At 48.3% G+C, this 7,163-nt stretch overlaps 1 pseudogene; it reads right to left on the reverse strand.

Annotated features, from left to right (window-relative positions):
* Positions 1 to 1,226: 1,226 nt before the first annotated feature.
* The window catches only part of LOC130265425 (histone-lysine N-methyltransferase EHMT2-like), a 45,743-nt pseudogene continuing 39,806 nt past the window's right edge, over positions 1,227 to 7,163 (reverse strand).

Below are 7,163 nucleotides of genomic sequence, written 5' to 3' on the forward strand. Positions count from 1 at the left end.
AGCACAGTGACAGGAGCAGGGAAACAGGGGAGTGGCACCTCTCTGGGGTGTGGGACATCTCTGGGGTGTGGCACCTCTCTGGGGTGTGGCACCTCTCTGGGGTGTGGGACATCTCTGGGGGTGTGGCACCTCTCTGGGGAGTGGCACCTCTCTGGGGTGTGGCACCTCTCTGGGGAGTGGGACATCTCTGGGGCGTGGGACATCTCTGGGGTGTGGCACCTCTCTGGGATGTGGCACCTCTCTGGGGTGTGGCACCTCTCTGGGGCGTGGCACCTCTCTGGGGCTCACTTGATGCCGCTCTGCACCACGCGGTTCTGTGGGGGTTTGGGGGTTTTAGGGGTAGTTTTGGGCCAGTTTTTGGGGTTCAGGATTTCAGGTTTTTGGGGTTTTCGGGTCAGTTTTTGGGGTTTTTGGCTCACTTGATGTCGCTCTGCACCACGCAGTTCTCTGGGGTTTTTAGGGCAGTTTCTGGGTCAGTTTTTTGGTTTTTGGGGTTTAGTTTTTGGGATTTTTGGCGTTCAGAATTTGGGGGTTTTTTGGGGCTCACTTGATGGCACTCTGCACCATGCAGTTCTCTGGGGCTTCTGGGTCAGTTTTTGGGGTTTTTGGGGTTTAGTTTTGGGTCAGTTTTTGGGATTTCTGGGGTTCAGAATTTGGGGTTTTTGGAGTTTTGAGGTTCAGAATTTTGGGATTTTTGGGGCAGTTTCTGGGTCAGTTTTTAGGGTTTTTGGGTTCAGGATTTCAGGATTTTGGAGTTTTTGAGTTCAGAATTTGGGGTATTTGGGGCTCACTTGATGCCGCTCTGCACCACGCAGTTCTATGGGGTTTCTGGCTCAGTTTTGGGGTTTTTGGGGTTCATAATTTGGGGTTTTTGGGGTTCAGTTTTTGGGGTTTTTAGGGGTTCAGTTTTTGGGGGTTTTGGGGGTTCAGTTTTTGGGGTTTTGAGGGTTCAGTTTTTGGGGATTTTGGGGTTCAGAATTTGGGGTGTTTTGGGGGATTTTGGGGCTCACTTGATGCCACTCTGCACCACACGGTTCTCTGGGGTTTTGGGGGTTTGTGGGGTGCAGTTCTGGGTCAGTTTTGGGGTTCAGTTCTTGGGGTTTTAGGGTCGGTTTTTGGGGTTTTTTTGGGGCTCACTGGATGTTGCTCTGCACCACGCAGTTCTCTGGGGTTTCTGAGTCAGTTTTGGGGTTTTTGGGGTTCAGTTTTTGGGGTTTTTTTGGGGCTCACTTGATGCCGCTCTGCACCACGCGGTTCTTGCAGCTCCTCCAGCAGATGCAGGCCTGGTTGCACTCGAAGATCGGGGGGGGCTCGATTTTATTGAACTCCTGCAGCAGCCGCCCGTCCTGGGGGGAAAGGGCACTGAAACACCCTAAACCAGCCTAAAAACAGCCCAAAAACTGCCTGAAAACAGCCCAAAAACAGCCCCAAAAACACCCCCAAAAACAGCCTAAAAACCGTCTAAAACCAGCCCCAAAACCAGCTTAAAAACACAGCCCAAAAATAGCCTTAAAACAGCCTAAAAACAACCCCAAAAACACACACAAAAAATATCCCAAAATAACCCCAAAAACAGCTTAAAACCACCCCAAAAATAACCCAAAATCACCCCAAAACACCCCCAACACTGCAAAATCAGCCCAAAACTACCTTTAAAAATACCTCCAAAATCACCCCAAAACAGCTGGGGTGTTCTATTTTTGGGGTGATTTGTGTCTATTTTTGGGGGTGATTTTTGTAAATTTTTGGGGCATTTTTAGCACGTTTTGTGTCTATTTTTGGGGTGTTCTGTGTCTATTTCTGGGGTATTTTTGAGGTGTTTTTTGTCTATTTTGGGGGTGTTTTGTGTCTATTTTTGAGTCCATTTTTGTGTCTATTTTTGGGGTGCTCTGTGTCTATTTTTTGGGGTGTTCTGTGTCGATTTTTAGGATGTTTTGTGGTTTTTTTGGTGCATTTTGGGGATGTTCTGTGTCTCCTTTTGGGGTGTTTTTGGATTTTGGGGTCCCTCCCCTTTCCTAGGTGTTTTTGGGGTGCTTTGTGTCTATTTTTGGGGTGTGTTTGGTTTTGGGGTCCCTCCCCTTTCCCAGGGTATTTTTGGGGGTATTTTTTGTCTATTTTTGGGGTGCTGTGCCAGTTTTTGGGGTGTGCTTGGATTTTGGGGTCCCTCCCCTTTCCTAGGTGTTTTTGGGGTGTTTTGTGTCTGTTTTTGGGCTGTGTTTGGATTAGGGCTCCCTCCCTTTCCCAGGGGTTTTTGGGGTGCTCTGTGTCTATTTTTGGGGTCCCCCCCCTTTCCCAGGTATTTTTGGGCTGTTTTTGGATTTGGGATGCCTCCCTTTCCCAGGGTATTTTTGGGGTGCTCTGTGTTTCTATTTTTGGGCTGGTTTTGGATTTGGGGTCCCCCCCTTTCCCAGGGGTTTTTGGGGACCCCCCTCACCTTGTCGTACCAGCCGCGGATGCTGAGCTGCCCGCACAGGCAGTTGGAGGAGGAGCAATCGTCCTGGCAGGTGCAGTGCTGGGGGCAGAAATCACCCAAAATCACCCAAAATCCACCCAAAATTCAGCCCAGAATTAATACAAAAATCACCCCCAATTTACCCCAAATTATCCCAGATTTCACCCAGAATTTACCCAGGATTAACACAAAAATCACAAAAAATTCACACAAAATTCACACTAAATTAACACAAAAATTATCCCAAAATCTCCCAAAATTCACACAAAAATTATCCCAGATTTACCCAAAATTATCCCAGAATTCACCCAGAATGTACCCAAAATTATCCCAGAATTCACCAAAAATTATTCCAAAATTAACACAAAATTTACCCAAAATTTATCACAAAATTATCACAAAATTCACCCAGAATTTACCCAGGGTTAACCCAAAAATCACACAAACTTCACACAAAACTCATACAAAATTTACCCAAATATTAACACAAAATTCACCCAATATTAACACAAAATTAACACAAAAATCATACAAAATTAACCCAAAATTCACTCAAAAATTATCCCAAAAAATCACACAAAATTTACCCAAAAATCACCCAAAATTTATCCCAGAATTAACACAAAAATTATCCTAAAATTCACCTAAAATTAACACAAAATTCTCCCAGTCCCCCCCAGTCCCTCCCAGTCCATCCCAGTCCCCCCCAGTCCTCCCCAGTCCCCCCAGGGCCCCGAACCTGCAGGTGGGTGATGTTGTGGTCGATGTTCATGGTGGAGATCCCAAATCCCCTCCCAGTCCCTCCTAGTCCCTCCCAATCCCATCCCAGTCCCTCCCAGTCCCCCCAGTGTCCCCAGATCGTCTCCCAATCCCCTCCCAGTCCCTCCAGTCCCCCCAGTTCCCCACCAGTCTCCCCAGTTCTCCGTACCTGCAGGTGGGTGATGTTGTGGTCGATGTTCATGGTGGAGCTCTCGCAGTTCTCTGCCATGTATTTGTAATCCTGCGGACACGGCTCCTCGTCCACGCTGTTCACACTCGGGATGGGCACGTTCTCGTGGCCACGGGCCACGTCCCTGCGGCCACCAGGGGGGTCAGGGGGGGCACCCCGAAATTCCCACTGAAATCCACCCAGGATAGCCCAAAATCCAACCAGGATCAGAGGAATCCCAGTGAAAATCCACCCAGAATAACCCAAAATCCACCCAGGATAACCCAAAATCTGAGAAATCCCCACGGAAATCCGGCCAGAAAGGGAAAAATTCCCATGGAAATGGAAAAATTCCCAGGAAATCCACCCAGGATAACCCAAAATCCACCCAGAACCAGAGAAATCCCAGTGGAAATCCAGGCAGGATAACCCAAAATCCACCCAGAAATGGGAAAATCCCAGTGCAATCCCAGCCACGTCCCTGCGGACACCAGAGCCAGAGAAATCCCCAATCCAGCCAGAAATGGGAAAATTCCCACAGAAATCCACCCAGGATAAGCCAAAATCCATCAAGGATAACCCAAAATCCAACCAGGATAACCCAAAATCCACCCAGAAATGGGAAAATTCCCTCTGAAATCCACCCAAGATTACCCAAAATCCACCTAGGATAACCCAAAAACCACCCAGGATAACTCAAAATCCACCCAGAACAAGAGAAATCCCACTGAAAATCCAGCCAGGACAATCCAAAATCAGAGAAATCCCCACGGAAATCCAGCCAGAAAGGGAAAAATTCCCATGGAAATGGAAAAATTCCCATGGAAATCCACCCAGGATAACCCAAAATCCAGCCGGGATAACCCAAAATCCAGCCAGGATAACCCAAAATCCAGCCGGGATAACCCAAAATCCAGCCAGAATCAGAGAAATCCCGATGGAAATCCACCCAGGACAACCCAAAATCCACCCATGATAACCCAAAATCCATCCAGTATCAGAGACATCCCGATGGAAATCCACCCAGGATAACCCAAAATCCAACCAGGACAACCCAAAATCCACCCAGGATAACCCAAATTCAGAAAAATCCCCACGATAATCTGGCCAGAAATGGAAAAATCCCTGAGAAAACCCACCCAGGGTAACCCAAAACCCACCCAGGAAAACCCAAAATCAGAGAAATCCCCACGGAAATCCGGCCAGAAATGGGAAAATTCCCACTGAAATCCACCCAGGATAACCCAAAATCCTCCCGGGATAACCCAAAATCCTCCCGGGATAACCCAAAATCCACCCGGGACAACCCAAAATCAGAGATATCCCCACGAAAATCTGGCCAGAAATGGGAAAAATTCCCATGGAAATCCACCCAGGATAACCCAAAATCCAACCAGGACCACCCAAAATCCTCCCAGGATAATCTAAATTCAGAAAACTCCCCACGATAATCCAGCCAGAAATGGGAAAATTCCCACAGAAAACCCACCCAGGGTAACCGAAAATCCAGCCGGGATAACCCAAAATCCACCCAGGACAACCCAAAACCCACCCAGGATAACCCAAAATCCACCCAGGACAACCCAAAATCCATCCAGAATCAGAGAAATCCCGATGGAAATCCACCCAGGACAACCCAAAATCCACCCAGGACAACCCAAAATCAGAGAAATCCCCACGGAAATCTGGCCAGAAATGGGAAAAATTCCCATGGAAATCCACCCAGGATAACCCAAAATCCAACCAGGACAACCCAAAATCCACCCAGGATAACCCAAAATCCAGCCGGGATAACCCAAAATCCGCCCAGAACCAGAGAAATCCCCAGTCCAGCCAGAACATTGCACAAAAAAAAAAAAAAAAAAAAAAAACCACGTAAAAAAATTGCAAAAATAATCCCAAAAAAACCCCCAAAAATCCCACCCAAAAAACCGCAAAAAATCCCCAAAAAAATCATTAAAAATTGCAAAAAAAAATCCCAAAAAATCCCCCCCAAAATTTCCCAAAAATTCCCAAAACCCCAAGAACGTGTGAGGACCCCAGACCTGCTGATGATATGCTCAGTGTGCAGCCCCCAGCCTCAATTTGGGACTCAAAGCCCCAAAACCGCCCCAAACCCCTCACAAAAAAATGCTGAAAAATGGTAAAAAAATCGAAAAAAATAATCACAAAAACCCCCCAAAATTTCCAAAAATTCCCAAAAAAATTCCCAAAAATCCCCAAGCCCACCTGCTGATGATGTGCTCGGTGTGCAGCCCCCAGCCTCAATTTGGGACACAGCCCCCCCAAAAAACCACCCAAGAAATCACAAAAAAATCGGAAAAAAAACCCCAAAAATCAGAAAAAACCCCAAAAAATCCCCAAAAATCTCAAAAAATCCCCAAAAAATTCCCAAAAACTCCCCCAAAATTCCCCAAGCCCACCTGCTGACGATGCGCTCGGTGTGCAGCGCCCTGCCCGCCGCCCCCAGCCTCAGTTTCCTGTTGAGCTGCAGCGCGACCCAAACCTCGGAGCGCTCGGGGGTCAGGTCCAGGGGGGAGTCGCCCTCCTTGTTCCGCAGCTCGGGGTCAGCACCACGGGATAGGAACAGGCTGGGGGGGAGAGAACCCCCCACCCAAATTAGAGACCCCTCCTCAAAAGAGAGACCCCCACTCTAATAAGAGACCTCAACTCAAATTAGAGACCCCAACTCAAATTGAAAGAGAAAGCCCTCTTCTAATTCAGGGATCCCCAAAATCCCCCCCAGATCCCATCACGGGATTCCCCAGTTCCATCAGTGGAGCCCCCGGGACAGGAACAGGCTGTGGGGGAGAGACCCCCACTCAAATTAGAGAGAGACCCCTCCTCTAATTGAAAGAAAGACCCCAACTCAAATTGAGAAACCCCTCCCCGAATTCAGGGACCCCCTTCTCAAATTGACAGAGAGAGACCCCTCCTCAAATCAGAGACTCCTCCTCTAATTGAGAGAGACCCCTCCTTAAGTTCACAGACCCCTCCCCAAATTCGGGGATCCCCAAAGCTCCCAGCCCCAATTCCCTCTCACCTCACACAGTCGTGGTAGCTCTCCCTGGCTGCAATGTGCAGGGGGGTGTCCCCATATCCTGTGTCCCCTGACTCCCCTGAAGCCCCCAGACCCCTGTGACCCCTGTGACCCCTCTGAAGCCCCCCAGAGCCCCCAGCCCCAATACCTGACACAGTTGTGGTAGCTCTCCCTGGCTGCAATGTGCAGGGGGTGTCCCCATGGAAGTTCACGGCGTGCAGGTCGCACTGCGCGTTCAGCAGAACCTCGGCGATCTCGGCGCTGCCCGTGAACGACGCCCAGTGCAGGCAGATGTTCTCCTCCTGGGGTTTGGGGGTGAAAAAATGGCATTTTGGGGGTTTTGGGGTTAAAAAAATGGGGTTGGGGTAAAAAACATGGGGGGTTGGGGGAAAAATAGGGTTTGGGAATCAAAGAAAAAAACAGATTTAGGGGTTTAAAAATGGGGTTTGGGGGTTAAAAATGGGGTTTGGGGTAAAAATTTGGTTTACAGATTTATAAAGGGGGTTTGGTATAAAAAAAATTGGGGGTTTGGGGGTAAAAACTGGGGGGTTGGGAAAAAATGGGGTTTGGGGGTAAAAATAATGGGGGTTTGGGGGAAAAAGTGGGGTTTGGGGGTATAAAATGGGTTTTGGGAATAAAAAAAACAGATTTAGGGGTTTAAAAATGGGGGTTGGGGGTTTGAAATGGGGTTTGGGGGTAAAAAAATGGGGGGTTGGCATGAAAATAAGAGGTTTGGGGTTAAG

The sequence above is a fragment of the Oenanthe melanoleuca genome, chromosome Z (genome assembly GCF_029582105.1).
Source record: "Oenanthe melanoleuca isolate GR-GAL-2019-014 chromosome Z, OMel1.0, whole genome shotgun sequence".
Lineage (NCBI taxonomy): Eukaryota > Metazoa > Chordata > Aves > Passeriformes > Muscicapidae > Oenanthe > Oenanthe melanoleuca.